The 21,530-nt window shown below is 43.5% G+C and overlaps 2 long non-coding RNA genes across 3 annotated transcripts; one reads left to right on the top strand and one right to left on the bottom strand.

Moving 5' to 3' along the window:
* Positions 1 to 10,007: 10,007 nt before the first annotated feature.
* LOC134295125 (uncharacterized) lies at positions 10,008 to 17,090 on the bottom strand. The gene is made up of 2 exons (XR_010001681.1): positions 16,971 to 17,090; positions 10,008 to 16,164 (listed from the first exon to the last, which is right to left on the bottom strand). It is a non-coding gene; the product is annotated as an uncharacterized LOC134295125 (long non-coding RNA).
* Positions 16,047 to 21,503, top strand: LOC100564669 (uncharacterized). Of its 2 annotated transcripts, XR_010001678.1 has the most exons (6): positions 16,047 to 16,168; positions 16,254 to 16,331; positions 16,419 to 16,480; positions 16,579 to 16,622; positions 16,991 to 17,132; positions 17,451 to 21,503. It is a non-coding gene; the product is annotated as an uncharacterized LOC100564669 (long non-coding RNA). The 2 variants fall into 2 exon arrangements; XR_010001677.1 differs by lacking the exons at positions 16,579 to 16,622; positions 16,991 to 17,132; positions 17,451 to 21,503 and having other exon boundaries at positions 16,419 to 16,547.
* The last annotated feature ends 27 nt before the right edge of the window (positions 21,504 to 21,530 follow it).

Raw genomic sequence — 21,530 nt, forward strand, 5'->3', positions numbered from 1 at the left:
AGACAACGCCACAGCAACGCGTGGCCGGGCACAGCTAGTATAGTTATATAGATATATAGAGATATATATTTATGGGTCAAAAGCATAGCATATATAAATAAGTATAAAACTGATAATTAAAAAAAAGGTTTCACAAGCAGCTAAATAATTTTAGACCAAAAACAGACAACAGTGACTGCATTGTCTGTAGCTTTAAACAGTTCTCCCTCTGTGCATGAGGCAGGGCATTGTGGGCAAGCATACAGGTGCTGAGTTGTTCTGCTCCACAGTCACACAAGGTGGAGGATTCTTCTCGGTAGTGCCATTTTGCCAGACTGCCTTTTGATCTGGGGTTGGGTATTATGTGCAGTCCTGGGAGTCATCGTTTTCCAAGGTCCATACCCTTCACTGGATGTATCTGCACCGGACAATAAATGCAGTCAGGACTCATTTTAAATGTTGTTGTTCTTGTTGTTATTATTGTGCCATGTCTCCATGTTGTGCAGTCCTGGGAGTTATAGTTTCCCAACGTTCACACCCTTTTCAGGATGCATCTGCACTGGAGAATAAATGCAGTCGGGACCCATTTTAAATGCCATTACAGTAGAGTCACGCTTATCCAACATAAACGGGCCAGCAGAATGTTGGATAAGCCAAAATGTTGGATGATAAGGAGGGATTAAGGAAAAGCCTATTAAACATCGAATTACGTTATGGTTTTACAAATTAAGAACGAAAACATCCCGTTTTACAACAAATTGACAGGAAAAGCTCTTCAATGCACAAGAACATTATGTAGCAATTAGCACCAAGGAGAAGGAGGCGGCTGTATCATCTTGGCCAAAGAGAGAGAGAGCATCGCCGCTTTCCCTTCCCTAACCCTCCTTGCGTCCGGAGTTGAAAACATGGAAGAGCTGAGAGGTTTTTCCCCACAAAAAGCAGGAAGGGGAGGGATGGTGGGCGGTGCCTAGAGATTCAAGTGTGAGGGCAAATGTCCTGAAAGAAGGCTGAGTGCCACTGACACCTTTTGCAGTGTGATGCAGGTAGGAAAACCATCCGTTTCGTTCCAACACTGAGTCAGACTGAGCCCTGCACTTCCCTGCTTCAATGTGATGAAGTTATTTGCAAGGATATGGAGTCTACTCACCTGTAGTAAAGACACAAGAACTATTATTTATACCCATGAAGAGGAGTCTATTCATCTTCTGAGAAAAGAACAAGTTATCTTTTTTTCAGTGTGAATGTAACAATCTTACCTTTGACTGGCCTCATTTGTGTTTCTATGCATTGAACTTTTTTGTTTTAAAATACTTTTAGAATCATAAAGTTCGAAGAGACCTCAAGGGCCATCCAGTCCAACCCCCTGCCAGGAAGCAGGAAAAGCACACTCAAAGCACCCCCGACAGATGGCCATCCAGCCTCTGCTTATGTCACGACCCAGGCTGCAGAGCACCAATAACCATACACAGAGGCCAGAATCTATCTAATATCTTTATTGTAGGAATATATAAAGTTAATAAAAACAAGTGTAGAAAATAGTCCAGAATTAGACCTTCCAGGAAAGGTCAGAATTAGTCCAAAAAAGCAATGTCCAATAAGAAATATTAAGGTCCAAAGTTGTAATCCAATAACCGAAACACTCACTTTGCCAAGCAAAGTGAGGGGAGATGACAAGGTCCTTTAGTCCATGAAACTTGAGCGAGGCTAGGAAATAACTTGATACTTGAAACAAGGCTTGAACGTGGAACAAGGTAACTAAGAACAAGAACAAGGTCCGTGGAATAACTTGATAAATCCGTGGAACAAGGCAAGGATTGATCCTGGGAAACAAGGCAAAGTCCGTAGATAAACAAAGGCTGGGAAGCAAGGCGAAGGCTGGATAGCAAGGCAAGGCTTGAGCAGGAGCGAGGCTTGAACCGGAGCGCGCTGTCCAGACACAACTCGCTCCGTAGGCTGACGAATTGACTCCGCGAAGTTACTACGCGGGTAAAACACCTAAATAGAGTCTAGCTTTCCCGCCGAAGCAGTTCTCTGGGAATCAGAACCGAAAGCTAACTCTGAGACCAGATGTGAGACTCCCCAAAGATTCTCACGAGAAGCAGTCTTAATTGGCCACATTCTTAGCTGCAATCCTCGCACTCCTGCGCGAAGCTGAATCCAAACTTCTCTGTTGTTTACAAAACTCCCGGCGCAAGAATACGGGAGAAGTAGGCTCTGGGCTTGTTTGACATACTTCTGGGAGACAACTTTCTTGCAGGTGCAAGGTTCCCAGATCTGCCTGGGAAAGATCTGGCTGAGAGGAATCCAGTTCAGACTGGGAAGGTAAAAAACCCAAGTTTTCATCTTCATCAGGAATTACAATGTCCTGAGCAGGACTACAAGGCCCATGGGTCATCACACTATCCCCCTCCTCAAGGCCCCTCCCAAACTGGGGCCCTCTCCCCGAGGCGCGAGGTCGCGGTTTGGTGGGATAGGTCTGATGAAAGCGACGGGTTAGATCAGGAGCATGGACTGTGGAGGCGTCTTCCCAAGAGCGTTCCTCAGGGCCAAAACCCACCCAGTCAATGAGATATTGTAGGCGGCGGCGGTGAAAGCGAGAATCCAAAATGTCCTCAACCTCGAACTCCTCCTCCCCATTCATCAAAACAGGAGGGGGGGCCGGTTGGTCTGTATCAGGTCGCACACCATCCGCCGGAAGGAGCAGGGAACGGTGAAACACTGGGTGAATGCGCATTGAACGCGGAAGTTGGAGTTTGAAAGTCACGGGGTTTAATTGCGCCACCACTGGATAGGGACCAATGAAACGGGCATCTAACTTCCGGCAAGGGCGGTGGGAGGGCAGAAAGCGAGTGGACAGGAAAACCCGATCTCCTACCTTGATTTCAGGGCCCGGCTGGCGATGTTTGTCAGCGTGGCGTTTATAGTCCTCCTTGGCTTGGTCCAGTTGCTGGAGCAAAAGTTGTTGCACCGCTGTGAGTTCCTGCAGCCAATCCTCTGCTGCGGGAACCTCTGAAGTTTCAATGACAGGGGGAAAGAAACGTGGATGGAAGCCGTAGTTTGCAAAGAACGGCGTTTCTTTTGTAGAAGCTTGAACTCCATTGTTGTAGGCAAACTCAGACAGTGGTAACAGAGAAGCCCAATTGTCCTGTTGATAGTTTACATAACAGCGAAGATACTGCTCCAAAGTGGCATTGGTGCGCTCCGTTTGCCCATCTGTTTGGGGATGATGAGCTGAAGATAAGCGAGAGTCTATGCCCAATAGTTTTTGTAGTGCCTTCCAAAAACGAGAGGTGAATTGAGATCCACGGTCTGTGACTAAACTCTTGGGCAATCCATGTAGTCTGAAAACATGTTGAAGAAATAGATCCGCAGTTTCCTTGGCCGTGGGGAGGCCTTCGCAGGGAATGAAATGGGCTAACTTGGTGAATAGGTCCACCACCACTAAGATCGTGGTGAATCCACAGGAAGGTGGTAGGTCAGTGATGAAATCCGCGGAAATTATTTCCCATGGGCGAGATGGGGTAGGAAGGGGGTGTAAAAGCCCTGAGGGCTTCTCCCTTCGTATCTTGGAGCGCTGGCATACTGGGCAGGTGTTGACATATTTTTCCACATCCTTGCGGATCTTGGGCCACCAAAAATCCCTTAGGATCAAATGCATAGTTTTAAATAGTCCGAAGTGTCCTGCTGGTTTGCAGTCATGACACAGACGAAGCGCTTTTTCCCTGCCCGGTCCGGGTGGGATATAAACATGATTTCTATAGCAGAGCAGCCCATCTTTAAGCGAAAAGGGGAAATGCAGACCTTGGCGAAGTTGGTCCTGCGCCCAGGCATCTGCTTGCTGACTAGCCCTGATTTCTTGAGCACAGATGGGTCCTGGAGTAGGGGAAGTTGAACCAATGGGAATGGATTTGGTGTTCCCCACCGTGAGCGTGGCAAAGTTCTCAGGTTGTAGCAGTTGGGATTCAAAGGTCTCCTTGCGTCCTGCAGCGTATTCCGGTTTACGTGACAGGGCGTCTGCTTGCTTGGTTTGGGCTGGGGTCACATAATGGATCTGGAAGTTGAAACGTTCAAAGAATAAAGCCCAACGTTGCTGCCTCTGATTTAGTTTGCGGGCAGTTCTTAGATGTTCTAGATTACGATGATCAGTGTGGACTTCAATGGGAAATTTGGCCCCTTCTAGCCAATGTCTCCAAGTTTCAAAGGCTGCCTTTATGGCCAGTAGTTCTTTTTCCCAAATGGTGTAATTCCTCTCTGGTGTGGTTAGTTGACGAGAATAAAAGGCACAGGGGTGGAGGTGATCTCCCACCGGTTGTAAGAGTACAGCCCCAATTGCCACATCAGAGGCGTCCGCTTGCACCACAAAAGGGGTTCCAGGATTTGGGTGCTGTAGAATTGGCTGGGAGGTGAATAGTTTCTTTAGTTGCTGGAACCCTTTCTCTGCTTGATCAGTCCAGCGGAAAGGCTGCTTTCCACGGATGCAGCTAGTGATGGGGTCGGACCAGCGGGCAAAATCTGGAATGAACTTGCGGTAGTAGTTCGCGAACCCCAAGAAACGCTGCACCTCTTTCTTGTTAGTTGGCGCCCGCCATTCCAATACTGCTGAAACTTTGGCTGGATCCATGGAAAGCCCTAGAGGCGAGATGCGGTAACCAAGGAAATCTACCTCTTGTAGATCAAAAGCGCATTTTTCCAGCTTGGCATAAAGTCCATGATCCCGCAATCGTTGTAACACCATTTTGACGTGGTTCTCATGTTCTGATTGTGATCTGGAAAACACCAAAAAATCGTCCAGGTAGATTATCAAGAACCTGTCTAGATAGTCCTGAAAAATGTCATTGACAAAATGCTGGAACGTTGCGGGGGCTCCGCATAAACCGAAATTCATAACTCGGGACTCAAATAATCCGAATTTGGTCTGGAAGGCGGTCTTCCACTCGTCCCCTTCCCTGATGCGAACTAAGTTGTAAGCCCCCCGAAGATCCAGCTTGGTGTAAACCTTGGCTCCTCGAAGCCGATCCAGTAGATCCGAGATTAAGGGCAGGGGATAGCTGTTCCGCTTGGTGATATTGTTCAATGCTCTGTAGTCCACCACCAAGCGTAGTTCCCCTGACTTCTTCTTCACAAACATCACTGGGGAGGCGGCTGGGGATTGAGAGGGTCTGATGAATCCCTTGCGAAGGTTTGTCTCTAGGAATTCCCTGAGAGCTTCTTGCTCTGGTTCAGTCAGGGAGTAGAGATGCCCTCGCGGGATCGGGGCCCCCTCCACCAAGTCAATGGCACAGTCATAAGGTCTATGTGGGGGTAATTTTTCGGCTTCTTTCTCATTGAATACATCCCAATACTCGGAGTACTTCTTTGGCAAGGTGATGATGGGCTCGGTGTCTGTGGCATGGCATACCTTGGCTACGAGGCAATGGTTTTGGCAGTACGGTGAAGCAAACTGCAGTTCTCTGTTGGACCAGGAGATGTTAGGGTCGTGGAGAGTCAGCCATGGAATTCCCAAAATCACAGGGAAATGGGGGACCTCGGTAACAAAGAAGGAAATCTCTTCCATATGTTCCCTTATCCACATCCTGGTGGGTTCCGACCACTGACTTACGGGGCCCGTCTTGAGGGGACGGCCGTCTATGGCTTGCACCACACGGGCATTCTTGAAATCATGATATTGTAATCCCAGAGAGTCGGCATACTCTCTATCGATGAAATTGTTGGTAGCTCCAGAGTCTATCATGGCGTGGATCATGACGGGTCCCCTTTTTGCTGACCATAATGTGACCACGAGAAGGAACAGGACCCCGGTTGGCGGCTCTTGGATGGATTTTTTGACCGGGTTGGCGAGCCTCTCTACACCCGGTCGTTGGCTTCCCCCGCCGGCTGTGTGCCAGTCGGCTCAGACGCCTTCGTCTCCGTGGAGGACGCCGCCGCAAGACGGGCGGCAGGCTTCCCTTTGGCTGGGCACTCTCTGGCGAAGTGGCCCCCGTTCCCGCAGTACCAGCAGAGGTTTAAGCGTTGACGACGGGCCTTCTCGGCGGCATCTAGTCTGGGACGCACATTGCCCAACTGCATCGGCACCTCCTCGCCTCCTCTGGGGTATGGGGTTGGCGGTGGGGGTCTCCACACCGGACGTGGCTGAACGCTGGCGGGAGCGGGGGGTTTTGCCCCGGCTCTACTGCCCTGGCCTCGAACCCACTGTTTCCTGTTGGCAATCATGACTTCAGCCCGTAAACATTGATCAATGAGTGCCTCGAGGGTCTGGGGAGGATCCACCTTGGAGATTTCTTCCAGCATTTCAATGTTGAGACCCTCCCGGAATTGTCCCCTGAGGGCTACATCGTTCCAGCCGGTGTTGTGGGCCAGCACTCGGAACTCGGCTATATACTGAGACATAGGTCTGTCTCCTTGGAAAAGGCGACGGAGTTTGTGACCGGCTGCCTCCAAATTGTCCTCGATTCCCCAAGTCTCCTTGAGGTGGTCCAAGAAGTGTTGCGCTGATCTTAGGTGTGGAGAGGCTTGGTCGAACAGTGCCGTCGCCCAGCTGGCCGCTGGCCCGTCTAGAAGACTGTAAACCCATGCCACTTTGATGTCTTCTTGGGGAAACTCGGCAGCACGGGCCTCCAGATAAGCTTGACATTGGCGACGGAAGACATGAACCTTAGAAGCTTCTCCAGTAAACTTGGTTGGCAACGCCATGGCCGGAAGACGAACTCCGCGTTCCTTCAAACCCCTTATTTCTCCATCCTGTGCATTGAGCTTATCACGGATTCGGTCCACCTCTTCCTTGTCGATGGTGTAGGTAATCGGCTGGCCGCTCGGCCCAGGTACGACTCCGGTAGACATTCTGGCCGAGGTTAATTGGTGCTTAGGGTGGCGGAGTCAAACTGTCACGACCCAGGCTGCAGAGCACCAATAACCATACACAGAGGCCAGAATCTATCTAATATCTTTATTGTAGGAATATATAAAGTTAATAAAAACAAGTGTAGAAAATAGTCCAGAATTAGACCTTCCAGGAAAGGTCAGAATTAGTCCAAAAAAGCAATGTCCAATAAGAAATATTAAGGTCCAAAGTTGTAATCCAATAACCGAAACACTCACTTTGCCAAGCAAAGTGAGGGGAGATGACAAGGTCCTTTAGTCCATGAAACTTGAGCGAGGCTAGGAAATAACTTGATACTTGAAACAAGGCTTGAACGTGGAACAAGGTAACTAAGAACAAGAACAAGGTCCGTGGAATAACTTGATAAATCCGTGGAACAAGGCAAGGATTGATCCTGGGAAACAAGGCAAAGTCCGTAGATAAACAAAGGCTGGGAAGCAAGGCGAAGGCTGGATAGCAAGGCAAGGCTTGAGCAGGAGCGAGGCTTGAACCGGAGCGCGCTGTCCAGACACAACTCGCTCCGTAGGCTGACGAATTGACTCCGCGAAGTTACTACGCGGGTAAAACACCTAAATAGAGTCTAGCTTTCCCGCCGAAGCAGTTCTCTGGGAATCAGAACCGAAAGCTAACTCTGAGACCAGATGTGAGACTCCCCAAAGATTCTCACGAGAAGCAGTCTTAATTGGCCACATTCTTAGCTGCAATCCTCGCACTCCTGCGCGAAGCTGAATCCAAACTTCTCTGTTGTTTACAAAACTCCCGGCGCAAGAATACGGGAGAAGTAGGCTCTGGGCTTGTTTGACATACTTCTGGGAGACAACTTTCTTGCAGGTGCAAGGTTCCCAGATCTGCCTGGGAAAGATCTGGCTGAGAGGAATCCAGTTCAGACTGGGAAGGTAAAAAACCCAAGTTTTCATCTTCATCAGGAATTACAATGTCCTGAGCAGGACTACAAGGCCCATGGGTCATCACAGCTTAAAAGCTTCCTTTTGCATCACTGCAATTGCTGGATACTGGTCTTTCCAGTTTTAAGGGAACCTGTTTTGTTTTTCAGGATTGCTCAAGCCTTTCCTGAAGGCATCTCTCTGGGCATGAAAGACATCTATATATATAAAAGAGTGATGGAATCACGGCACCGAGCAAAACAACTAAACTACGGGCCCCCCAACCTTGAAATTGGACAACACAACCCATCATCCACGCCTCTAGGTTGATACAATTAAAAATCCCGTCAAAAACCTCGACGGGGCCTTAAAACCCCAGCCGTCAGCCTGGCTGGAAGGCCCCATGGTGGTTGGAGGAGGAGGGGCCTCCACGCAGCGGGGCCTGTGACGCCTGCCGAAGAGGAGGGCCGCGAGGCCCCAAGGTTTCTTTTTTCTTTTCTTTTTTGGATGTTGAGGCCTGCAGAGGCGAAGGCCGGGGGGGCTTCCAGAAAGGCCCCCCCGCCCACGAAGAGCAACGCAGCCTCCTCCGTGCCCCGCAGGCCTCAGGGCGGCTCCAGCTAGGAGAAAGCCGGAGCCGGAACCTCCCCCCCCCCCCCCCGCCGAAGAGCCAGGCTGGAGGGAGGCCGCAAGGACCAAGGTTTATTTTCTTTTAACCATTTATTTTCTTTTGGAGATAGAGGCCTGAAGGGGTGGCCTCAAGGCCGGGAACAGACCCCGCCCCCGCCGTGTCTTAAAGGGTCCTAATAATCTATAATCTCTAAAATCAGGACATTACATAAAGAAAACAATCTGAAAATGGGAATTCCAGAAAGGAAACCAACAGGGCCAGCTAACACCTCCCGACAAAGGATTCCCCCAGGCAGGAAGCAACAATATAATCTCTAAAATCAGGACATTACATAAAGAAAACACTCTGAAAATGGGAATTTCAGACAGGAAACCAACAGGGCCAGCTAACACCTCCCAACAAAGGATTCCCCCAGGCAGGAAGCAACAATATAATCTCTAAAATTAGGACATTACATAAAGAAAACACTCTGAAAATGGTAATTCCAGACAGGAAACCAACCGGGCACAGAGTCTGTGCAGTGAGGGAGGTGGGGGGAAGGGTCTGGGCATACGCTGCCATCGAGGCAAGGCGGGAAGTTTCCCGTGTTATGTTTAGAGTAATGGGGGGGAAGTCAGGTGGTGACGCTTCCCTCTGGGAGATGGGGCAGAGGTACGTCAGGCAATGTGGGCCATGGAGTGACTGGTTCTCCAGGCCCTCCACAGGGACCCACAAATATGCCATGATGCGTGGCAAATCCCGACATCAGTGTGATAAATTTGCATGTCTCTCAATATCCAAAAGATTGCCATCATCCATGACCCTCACAAGAGTCAAACCCGGAGTCAAAAGGGTGGAAACACCCAACGTTTGCATAATCTCTGCTGCAGCAGGCAGAAGCATAACTCGGGGAAAGGGTGAAAGCTGGACACTGTGAAGCTTGCCAAGTGGCAGCAAAGGCTGAGGGAAATGAGGCACAGCTATGGAAGAAACAGGAGCAGGGTCCCACACAGTCAGGGTGGCAAGGATGGGGATGCCATGATCAATGGCTTAGGATCACAGAAATAGGAATGAGGAGGCACTCCAAGACTTCAGGAAATGTTGCTTCAGGGTGGACAGAAGCCCAACGGTTCTCCCACAGGCAGGCAGTTCCTCCCACAGATCCAAGTATTCCATTGTTTTGAACACTTTTTCTGAATCTTCCAATGGTCTCCAAGGTCAAACAAGCTCCAGTTGGGCCAGATTTTAATTCTTTTTCCAGCAGCTGTGTAACTAGGCCACTTCTTGTCATATATTTCTACAAAGCATCACAACTGCATGCCAGTCTAGGAGAGCAGCTGACCTCCCTCCCACTACTGGTACCTCCATCCCATGGACCTGTTCTGGCGGTGTTCCCTATGCACTCTCCCACTTTTCATAATCTGTAAGGCTAAGTAACCTCCCCTAAACACCACTTCCATGAAGATGGCCAGAAGACTCACCCCAATCATGGCATACCCAGTATGCACCAATAAGCATTCAAGGGAAGAAGGTTTGAGCTAATCCGTCTGCTTATGTTTGTTGTATCCCAGACAAGACCCAACTGTTGGGCCCAACTGAATATATTAGACCTGCTGCATATCATCCTGTGGACAAACAGATTGCAAACAACAACAACAACCATAATCATCATCTTTTATTTATTGCTTACCTCTCTATGTGGCCTGAGGGAAGACACAACCTAATTAAATACATCTATGAAATCATGTAAGAAAGCTAAGTTAAATGCAACCAGAAGTGCATATTTTAAAACATGCACATATTAAAATACAAAAACACAGAATATGATGTAAAAGCCATAGTTAAAACAGACTGGGTAGGCTTTCCAAAACCAGTGGAATCACTCCTAGATGTTCCTATAACTAGTTTCCCTGCCTTGTTTTGAACTAATCGGAATTTCCAAACTTGGTACAGAGGCAGCCCAATGTAAAGAGCATTGCAGGAATCCAGCCTTCTTAAGGTCCTGCAATTCTTGGAAGGGGCACAACTGGCGTATCAGCTGAAGCTGGTACTAAGCACTCCTGACCATCACATCTTCCTGTTCTTACATTTCAAGAGAGGGATCGAGGGGCGCACCCCCCACAAGCTGAGACCAAAGACTTTAATGGGGAGTGTAACCCTATCCAGAACTGGTTGATCCACCCATAGTGCTCTCGATGTCTTGTCTGGATTCAGTTTCAATTTGTTTCTCCTCATCCTGCCCATTACTTCCTCCAGGCATTCATTCCAAGGAGACCCGCTATCCTGAGATAACAGTGTTTTTCATGGCATGGAGAAACATCTTTGGGTGTCATCAGCATACTGATAGCCCCCTGCCCCATGCCTCCAGATGATCTCTCCTAGCGGTAAATGTAGATGCTATAAACCAACTTTGAAAAATAATTAAACTTTGACCAGGACACCCACTTCAAGAACAAGCAATTTGTGAGCTGCTTGATAAAGACGAAAGGAACAGCTTATTGAAGATCAGGAAGTCTCCCCAAGTCACTTTGGGGAGAGGGGGTGGGGTATAAATAAAATGTATTATATTATTATTATAAGGGGGGTTTAAAAGTGCAGAGTACCACAATGCAATATTTGATGCAGCATGTTTGAGTAACATCTCTCTTTTTGGCTTTATGAATTAAATCTTTTGGACCAATTCACAGTTATTGTAATATTGTTTAAATTGAAAGGAGTTCAATCTCCTGATGATGTGGGACTATACTTTGTACTATTTATTAACCTTAAAGATACAGTAGTCTCACTTATCCAACACTCGCTTATCTAACTGGAATGGCCAGAAACGAGAAAACATATATAGGTGAAAGGTGGCCTTGGACAACAGAGACAACTGTAGATTGGGTAGTTTCATTCACTTTTGCATGATATAACTAAATATGTGTTTGTAACTGGTGGGACCAGCGTCTGTTCTCAGACAGACAGGGGATGTGGCAACCCTTGAATGTTTTTTTACAAATGAGTGGATTTCCGAGAGGTCTTCTGGTCATGATTTTGGAGGCCATGTATAATGCGTTGGACACTTTTTTCTTCTAATTGTTTTTTAATTTGTTAACACTGTTTTCTAATTTGGTAGTGCAACTACCCAATGTATATGGGTTCAGAAAGGGGCCATCACTTCCCTGGAGTCTGGGGCCCCTTGGTTTACACCATTGTCATGAGAATGCAGTTCCGAAGCAGACCGGTTCCGTCTGTGACAGGAAGACAAAACGGAACGTTGCCATCTCTATTGTCTTCTGGTCTTGTACAGAGACAAACATGTCTGCCCGGAGACTGCTAAAAGTAAGTTCTTGGTTTTTATTATTATTATTATTATTATTGTATGACATAGCAAACAAGATAGATATGCTGGATTTTGTTTCACAAAATCACAAGTAGAACACTTCCCAAGTGTCTAGGACTGTGTGATGTATTTTCGGATGATGCGCACAGATCCCAGTAGGGTGGCCTTTTGCAGTTGGCAGATCGTAATTTTGTCAATGTCTGTTGTTTCCAAATGCCTGCTGAGATCTTTTGGCACGGCACCCAGTGTGCCGATCACCACCGGGACCACCTGCACTGGTTTCTGCCAGAGTCTTTGAAGTTCAATCTTGAGGTCCTGATAGCGGCTTAGTTTTTCCTGTTGTTTTTCGTCAATGCAACTGTCACCTGGGATGGCAACATCAATGATCCAAACCTTTTTCTTTTGCACAACTGTGATGTCTGTAGTGTTGTGTTCCAGAACTTTGTCAGTCTGGATTCGGAAGTCCCACAGTATCTTTGCATGCTCATTCTCCAATACTTTTGCAAGTTTGTGACCCCACCAGTTCTTTGCTGCTGGCAGGTGGTACTTGAGGCATAAGTTCCAATGAATCATTTGGGCCACATAGTTGTGCCTCTGTTTGTAGTCTGTCTGTGTGATTTTTGAACCTTTGAGTCCTCTCTTCCAGAGGCTCTTAACACAAGCACTATTCACCCGTAGAGGCTCGCTACAATTCATAGCCCTAGTTTAACTTTTCCCTCAAAGAGCTTTCTCACTAACAGTTCCTAAAACCTTCCTTCCTTCCTTTTCAAAACTCCAAACCCGGATTCTTCTCACTCCAATCCCTAACTCACTCGCTTTCTGGTCTCCGCTACAGAGACCTAGATTATCTGTAAGAACAGTTGGAAGAGACCACATGTGCCATCTAGTCCAACCCTCTGCCATGCAGGAGAAGCACAAAGTACCCCTGACAGAAAGCCATGCAGGCTTTGTTTAAAAGCCTCCAAAGCAGGAGCTTCCACCACACTCTGAGGCAGTGAATTCCAATGTTGAACAGCTCTTATAGTCAGAAAGTTCTTCCTAATGATCAAGTGGAATATCCTTTCCTGTAATTTTTAACCCACTGCTCCGAGTTCTAATCTCCAGGGCAACAGAAAACAAGCCTGCTCCCTCTACCTTATCCTTTCAAATATTTATACATGACTATTGTGTCCCCTCTCAACCTTCTCTTCCCCAGATAAGATTAGTCTGGCGTGACCTGTTTTGAGAATCACTGGGGAATTTTAGTGATCATAGCATTCTTTTCTAAGTGGTTGCAAACTGCCTCCTCAATGATCTGCTCCAGAATCCTTCCTGGTATTGACGTCAGGCTGCCTGCACAGTAATAGTTAGCGTCCTTTTTTTCTCTTCTTGAAGATAGGGACAACATTGGCCTTCCTCCAATCTGCTGGGACTTCTCCTGTTCTCTAAGAATTCTCAAAGATTATTTCCAGTGGTTCTGAAATGACTTCTGCCAGTTCCCTCAATATTCATGGACATCGTTCATCTGGCTCTGGAGACTTGAATTTGTTGAGAGTAGCCAAACTCTATTTTGGGTTGCATATCCCCTATTGTCTCATCTGTCCCATATTACTCTGTTTCTCTATGATGTTAATGAAATGTTTGGTGTCCTTGATATATGACATAGTTTGTTTGACAAAGGGCTGTAAAAAAGAGTCAACCAATCTGGATAGTGGTTCGAGGACTGAGCCAGACCCAGATACAATGGGCCGGCCCAAAGGTGGCCTGATGTCTTTGTGTATTTTAGGTAGTGTCTATAAGACCGGAATGCATGGATGTGAGGTCATAAGGAAATCTTTTTTCTTTTTCTGTGATATAATCTAAACCAAGTCCTTCCAGAATTATGGTTCTTATGATGAATTGAATATGTTTGGTCGGGACTTTATCTACAAGAGAATAATGCTCTTTGACTGACAGTTGTCTATATACCTCCTGCATATAATTCGTTGTGTTCATTGCAACGATGGCACCCCCCTTGTCAGCAGGTTTCCATATGATGTTTTTGTCATTGGCTAGTTCTTTAAGAGTTTACCAATCAGTCCTGGAGAAGCTTGTTTTAAATCTGTCATTATTGGGAATGCTTTTCAAATAAATTTCATCACAGACTCTTTTTTTCAAAAGCCCTGATGTCAACATGATCAGTAAATGGAACAAATGGGTCTGCCCCCTCCATACATAACTATATCCATGGGGGTGTCCATCCTCCCCCTTTTCAGCATCCTGCCTCTATTTTCGTGGTAAATTTGTTTACTGGACTGCTGTCTGAATCCTGGAAGCAGAGAGAATGCATAACCTTTTTGAATCTAACAACTCACAAAATCTATTAAACCCTTTAATGAAATACCCGCTCTGTGGCAGTGCCAGTGAAAAGATGCAGAGTCAGAAATTGAATTTTAAATTAAAATGTTGTTTTTGTAGTCTCTGTGACTTAGGTGGAATGGAAATTAAAGGGGCCGCCTGCCGATACCTGGTTGTTTGGTCATCTACACTTTGAAGCATTGCAGGAAACATGGATAACATATTGTTTTATTTGCTAGGTTGGGATTCCTCATGGAAAATGAGGCATATTTTAGATTATTCCAATCAGTTTAATGTCTGGGAAGCAGCATTTGTGTTGGAAAATAGGACCATCTGTAAGGGGAATGTCCCCTACAGTCTATTTGTCACAGTAAGCCTGTGGGGTATATATCTGGACTATTTTATTGCATTTGGGGCTCATAGAAAGGAATGATGGCCCATACCAAAAAGAATCTCCACAAGGAGAATCAGAAGATAATTACAATTTCATTAGTCATTTGGTTTATCGCAAGAAACGGTGCTCCAAACAGGTTTACGAACCAGTTTGAGAATACCTGAGCAGTTCACTTTGGGTTGGATCTGGACTTCTTGCAGAGAGGGATCCCAACTCTCCATTCCTCTGTCCTTTTACAGAAATTGGTGGCTTCTGAGAACGGAAGTATTTGCAAACTTATTTTCTGCTGTTAAAACCCATAAGATTATGTTACATTAATAGCATTTGGATCTATTCTCCAGTTTAAAATGTAATCAATCTTTCATACTATTTTTATGGATATTAAATAATACTTTTGAATTATACCCGCATTGGCCTGTGACTCCACAACAAACTGTGATATCGGAAATAACATATGTTTTATATTATTGTATTTTTTTCTAATGATATTTGTATTTAAGATGATTTCTTTATTTTGTTCTAATAAATATTAATGTGTTGCCTCATGGTCTGTTAATTACCCAAAAGACTTCTTCCTCTTTTTCCTCCTCCTCTCATTTCTTCAAGTACTATTAGAACAATTTTACAAAAAAGAGGGACCAAAACTAGGTTGCAAAATAAGAAAAACCAAAAAAATAGCTTCTCTAAAGGGTTGTTGTGTGTTTTCCGGGCTGTATGGCCATGTTCCAGAAGTATTGTCTCCTGACATTGCGCCCACATCTATGGCAGGCATCCTCAGAGGTTGTGAGGTATGGAGAAACTAAGCAAGGAAGGTTTATATATCTGTGGAAGTTCCTAGGTGGGGGGAAGAACTCTTGTCTGTTGGAGGCCAGTGTGAATGTTGTAATTAATAACCTTTGTTAGCATTAAATGGCCCTCCCAGCCTCACATCCTGGCCTGGGGGAATCCTTTGTTCAGAGTCATTAGCTGTCCCTGATTGATTTCTGTCTGGAATTCTTCTGTTTTCAGAGTGCTGCTTCTTATTTACTGTTCTGATTTTGGAGGGTTTTTTTTAAACAATGGTAGCCAGATTTTGTTCATTTTCATGGTTTCCTCCTTTGTGTTGAAGTTGTCCACATGCTTATGGATTTCAATGGCTTCTCTGTGTAGTCTGACATGATAGTTGTTGGAGTGGTCGAGCATTTCTGTGTTCTCAAATAATATACTGTGTCCAGGTTGGTTCATCAAGTACTCTGCTATGGCTGATTCCTCTGGTTGAGTTAGTCTGCAGTGCCTTTCATGTTCTTTGACTCGTCTCTGGGCAATGCTGCGTTTGGTGGTCCCTATGTAGACTTGTCCACAGCTGCATGGTATACGGTAGACTCCTGCAGAGGTGAGAGGATCCCTCTTCTCCTTTGCTGAATGGAGCATTTGTTGGATTTTCTTAGTGGGTCTGTAGATAGTTTCTAGGTTGTGTTTCTTCGTTAGCATTGCAGAAGTCCAACCTTGACCGCATAGGCAAACTGATGAAGAAACACAACCTACAAACCTTGTTCTCCTTTCTCTTTTGCAGAACATCCAGAAATTATGTTTAAATTGTTGCAAATGCTGTCGGGGGAGGAGGAGTATTAAAATATACCCCGTAAGGTAAGCCCTTCCCCCTTCTCTTCTGGTTGTTTTTTTCCCTTCTAAATTGCTTCACAGGGTTCTGTGACTAATGTTTTGCTGTTTTCTCTTCCTCTTCTCTAGTCCTCCAAAGGAAGATCTGGAGGCCTCCTCCTCCGATGAGATCACAGAAATGGAGACCTGGGTAAGAAGGGAAGGCAAGAGGATTGTACTTCTGCGAAGAGGAGGGGACCAGAATTTCAACTAAGTCTCTTCTCTTCCTTCCACAGCACCAATGGATGGCATCTGTTTCGCAGCCCGGCCAGGATGCGAGGAGGAAGGGCCCCAGTCTATCCGAGGAGTCCTGGGTAAGGAGCGAAATGCAGGCACCCTGTCTTCCTGCAAAGGGGAAGGGGAGGACGGGATTTCACTTTGCTCTTCTCTTTCCTTGACAGAGCACCCTGGCCAGTGGAAGTGATGAGGACGCACGGTGGAGTCAGCAGTCCCAGGAATCGAGGTAACTTCTTCTCACTTTTTGGGTGTGGGTTGGGCCTTTTTTTGGGCTGGGGGAGTCTTTGGGTGTTATGTACTAACAATTTTTTTTGTTTCTTTTAGTGAAAAAGAACCAAGTCTAATTATTGAAGATCTAGAAGATTAAGGTGAGTTGGGAAAATAGAGGGAGGGATGCACCCGGTGGTGCAGTGGATCAAACCACTGAGCTGCTGAACCTACTGACCAGAAGGTCAGTGGTTCGAATCCAGCCAGTGGGGTGAGCTCCCACTGTTAGCCCCAGATTCTGCCAACCTAGCAGTTCAAAAACATGCAAATGTGAGTAGATCAATATATACTAGTCTGGCAGGAAGGTAACAACGCTCCATGGAGTCATGCCGGCCACATGGCCTAGCAGGTATCTACGGACAATGCCGGCTCTGAGGCTTAGAAATAGAGATGAGCACTAACCCACAGATTCGAACATGACTAGACTTAATGTCAGGGGAAGCCTTTACCTTTAACTTTCTCTTTTCAGATCCATCCTCTTCCTGGGACTGCTGTCTCCATCGTGCGTCCACCTCCTTCCCTGGTCAGGGTGCCCAGTGATCCATCTGGAATGAGGCCCTTCCTCCTCCCATCCCGGCCTGGCTGCGGAGCAGATGCCATCCAGAAAGGCGGTAAGAGACTGTGAAAATGAAAGTTTTAACTGTTACCCTACAAACATTTGTCAAAAGGGAATTGCAAGCATTTGAGAGAGTTATCTGATACTGAGCTGGGATATAAAGTTCTTGGAAGGGATGCTATAGAAGCTGGGGTATCATTGTGGTCCTACCAAACTGTAACTTTTGCTATGGTAATCAATAGCTACAGCATCTCAAAGACTTAAAACTATCAGAAGTTACCTAAGCAAGGAGTATAATAAAGGAGTGGACCCTTCCCTTCCATAGCATGTCTCTCTTGCATCAGTTCACCATCGTTTTATTCCTTCCATCCAGGAGACGCCACAGACACAGAGAGGACTATGTGGAAAGAAGTGCTGAGTTTGCCGATGGTTTGCTCTCAACAGCAATGAAAGACATTCAGTCCGGAACACTGGACGTTAATGAAGAAGGCATACTTTATGGCATACCTCAAAAAACTTTACTTCTCAACTTAGAAGCCTTACCAGCAGCAAAGCCTGCATCCTTTAAAAACAAAACTCGGGATTTCGATGAAAGTGATTCTTACAAAGACAGTAAAGAAACATGTGCAGTGCTGCAAAAAGTAGACTTGGGAGCAAAAGCTTGAGTGGAGCGCACAGAAAAAAGGAAACTCACTCTGTTTGAAACCTCAGAATTAAGATTCCCAACAGCTTCCAGTTACCTCCACCAGTTAACTCTACAAAGAATGGTCACTCAGATTAAAGAAAAAAATGAAACTGTACAATGTGGAAGAACAGGTCTAACTGTACAGCTAAAAATTCCTCAGCTGAGAATGAGTGTTTGTTTCCCAAACAACAGCCTGATAGTGGCAGATTTTCGATGTTATGTACCATGTTTCTAAAACCTCAACAGTCTTAGAAGGATCAGCTCTTCAAAAACTGAAAAGTATACTCCCGAAACAGAACAAAATTGAATGTTCTGCATCTGTAACTCAGTCAAGTGTCAACTCCTACTTTCTGCATGGGGACCTCTCTCCTTTGTGTCTCAATACTAAGAACAGAACTATAGATGGCACCTCTGAATCCACGGAAGGCGGTTTGGATCGCAAGGATAATAAATAGCCAAGAAAAAACGTGGCAGCTTAACATCTGATATAGAGAAAACATTTCAGTTTTCAAAGCATGTGCTAGATACACAACTGAGGTCTTTTCATTTTATTGTTGGTTTAGCAAGAAAGTTGGTGTTTACAACATATATACTTGTGAAAACTGACAAATTTAGTGTAGCTATAGAATGATTAGTACATAAGATGGAATACTAAAGGCATAAAAATGTCACCGTTTTCCTTTAGTGCGGAAAATAAGCTAACTTGTAAGGGTTTAAGATGAAGGTTGGAATGCAGATTAGAGGATGTTCAGAATGTGCACAGAATGAGCTTGAGAATGGTTATTTTGGTTTAAGTGTGCGGATTAGTTTATTTAAAGTTTATTTATTTATTTAAATACATTTATTTAAGGATTGTGTTTCATTCCTGTTGAAAAACCTCAATATAACAGTAATGTAATTGCTGCTGTGACATTTCAAAACTTTCAATTTATCAAAATGAATATGAGGTTTTCATTTTGGTGGGCCAAAGCATCATCACTTTGCTAATAACCAAATTTGACAGTTCAGTGTCTTGATAGATTGACAGATACAAACAGGGAAACTGTTTTGAACTTTTAGTACTAGAATTTTCAGTACTAGATAGAGAAAAAGAAAAAAGAATTAAAAAAATAAAATAAAAAGTTTAAAAAATAATGAAATAAAAAATAAAAAAATAATTAAAAAATAAAAATATTTTATTTCAGTGGCCCTTTTTATTGAAAACTAGTTTCTTTTTTTTAAAAAAATGGAAAGTTTTTTTGTATATTTACTATTTGGAAACTGGACAGTTCATTTTAGATCTATAACTTTTCAAAGAATCTCAGAGGACCAGTTATCTTTAGATGACAGTCTTTAAATAACTTTAATGTTCACATGATCTTATCTTCTAGAGATACTCAAAGGGTTATGTTGCTCTATTCCATTCTATCATCGGTATGCAGACAGTGCACCTGGGCAATCTGAAGCCGTAGGAAATCTGTATGAAATCCAAATCCTATCCTCTGCTTAGCCAGGTTGTGCAAACTCCATAGTTCATATACCTCTGGAAGGGAAGCAGGCCTAGATCCCAAAAAATTGCTTATTCGATAAGTTCATTTGCATGCTTTTTCAGCCATGGGATGAAGAAATGCAAGGGAGTTTTCAACCCCAGTGAGGATACGTTTGTATGTGGACACTAAGGGAAAGATCATACCCATTACATTTGGTTTAATACTGAACTTGGGTATACAATCATATTAAACACACAGTGGAATTAAGACATCAATGGTCCTTTTTATTTTTTAAATAGATTTTTATTAAGGTTTTAGTTAAAATAAGAAAAAAGAATTTAAAAAGTAAAAAAATAAAAAGTAAAAAAATTAATAAAAATAAAAATTAATAAAAATTAAAAATTAAAAGAATTAAAAAAATTAATAAAAATTTTAAAAAAATATTTCAGTGGCCTTTTTTATTGAAAACTAGTTTCTTTTTCTTTTTTTAAAAATGGGAAAGTTACATTATTAAAAACTTTATCTGTTTTACCCTATATGGTTGTTACCCAACCCAATTAGCATACATTTGCTAAAGGATTGCATAATTTAGTATCTGTGACGTATAATTTGCATATAGTGTTTTTAAAGTACTACGTTTAACTAATTTGTTAGCATTTCATAATGAACTCGATAAACACCCAGTCCTTACTGATTGTTACAAATAGAAGGCACTTACAAAATAAAGGTTAACACAACAGCGGTCAACATATCTACTGTTTGCCTTGTTACATATGGATTCAATTTTTTGGCTTATTCACATATTGGGAAGCAAATCATTATAAACCAAGATTTTCATTAGATAGTTGAGACTATCATTAGATAGTTGAGACTGTCAAATATTCAATGTCAAGATCATCTTTAAATTTTTTTTTAAAAAACACAAAGCCATATTTTTGTCAGGATTCAAAAGATTAATTTGTTGCATCTTTCCCCAATAGCCAAGACGATTACAAATTTCAAGACTTTTTCAGTAACACTTTACTCCTGTTTTTAATTTATGGCTTAAAAGCATGGACAGGGATCCAAAGGGACGCTTCTGATATTGTGCAAACGTACCGTCTTTTGCCTTCCTCTTCTTACCTTGTGTCCTCAGTTACGTTGAGCGAGGGATGGAAGTGTGTGGCTTTGCCACTCACACTGGCGGGAGGCTGGAATCCCAGCTTTTAAAATGTTTGTCAGACAACATTGTATTTTAGCCAGAAATGTATCTCAAAGACAAGTTACAGGACACATTTGATATCATTGAAAAGATGAAAAAATAACAAATTCATAAAATTAGGGATCATTTTGCTATTGACTTTAGCAGTGGCAGTTTTGTATGTAATGTTATAATTTTCAGCATTTTAGTATTTGTATTTATTTTTTGCCAGAAAAAGTATATCAAACTTTTTTGATAGTTTGTAGATAATGCACAACCTATACGTTTTTAAAAAATGTAATTATTTTTAACAAATAGGTGGAATCTTTGATTATACAACTGAGGAAAGGCAGGGAAACACATAGACTCCCCTTATTTGACCCTAATGTATTTGTTTTAAAAGTTGTTTACATTATAATTTTGAAGTTCTTTTAAAATTCAGTTACTAGTTGCTACTTAGAAATGGATAAGTTTCTGAAAATTCATATTTCAGCAGACTTTTAAATGAAGGAGAAAGCAAACCCTACATGCTTTCTACTTATTTGAATGTTTCTCAATTATTTTATGTTAAAAACAGTGCTTCTGTTTTTAGATCTACTGCTCAGTAAAGTTGTTTAAACCATTTCTGGTAGCTAATGACTATTTTATATTAAATTAAAGTGTATATTAACTTTAGTGAGACTGATGTTTTGTTACAATACAAATAACTGTATTTTGTGTTTTTTTATTGCATTATTTCCATTGTTGCAGTAATTTAGTAAAACTCTGTGGCTGCCTTGATTTTTCACAAATTTTTATTAATAACAGATTTCTAGGTAATCAGTTCTATTTATGCACAAATCAATTGCACTATAATCCATGAATTATTTATTACAATATTTTCTAATTAATTCCATGTATTTTGTCTTGTGTTGTAAATGTACTGGAATTCTCTTTCCTCTGTGTTGTTATATTTCTAAATCTGATTGTATGAATTTGTTAATGTGTTTCTATGTTGTAATTTTTAGTAAAGCACTTCAATGCTTTTGCACAGAAATTTACAACACTGATGCGTGATTGATTTGCTCCTTCAGTAAAAAGAAAAAAATACTTTATGTTGGCTGATTTGATTTATTCTAT

The sequence above is a fragment of the Anolis carolinensis genome, unplaced genomic scaffold (genome assembly GCF_035594765.1).
Source record: "Anolis carolinensis isolate JA03-04 unplaced genomic scaffold, rAnoCar3.1.pri scaffold_80, whole genome shotgun sequence".
NCBI lineage: Eukaryota > Metazoa > Chordata > Lepidosauria > Squamata > Dactyloidae > Anolis > Anolis carolinensis.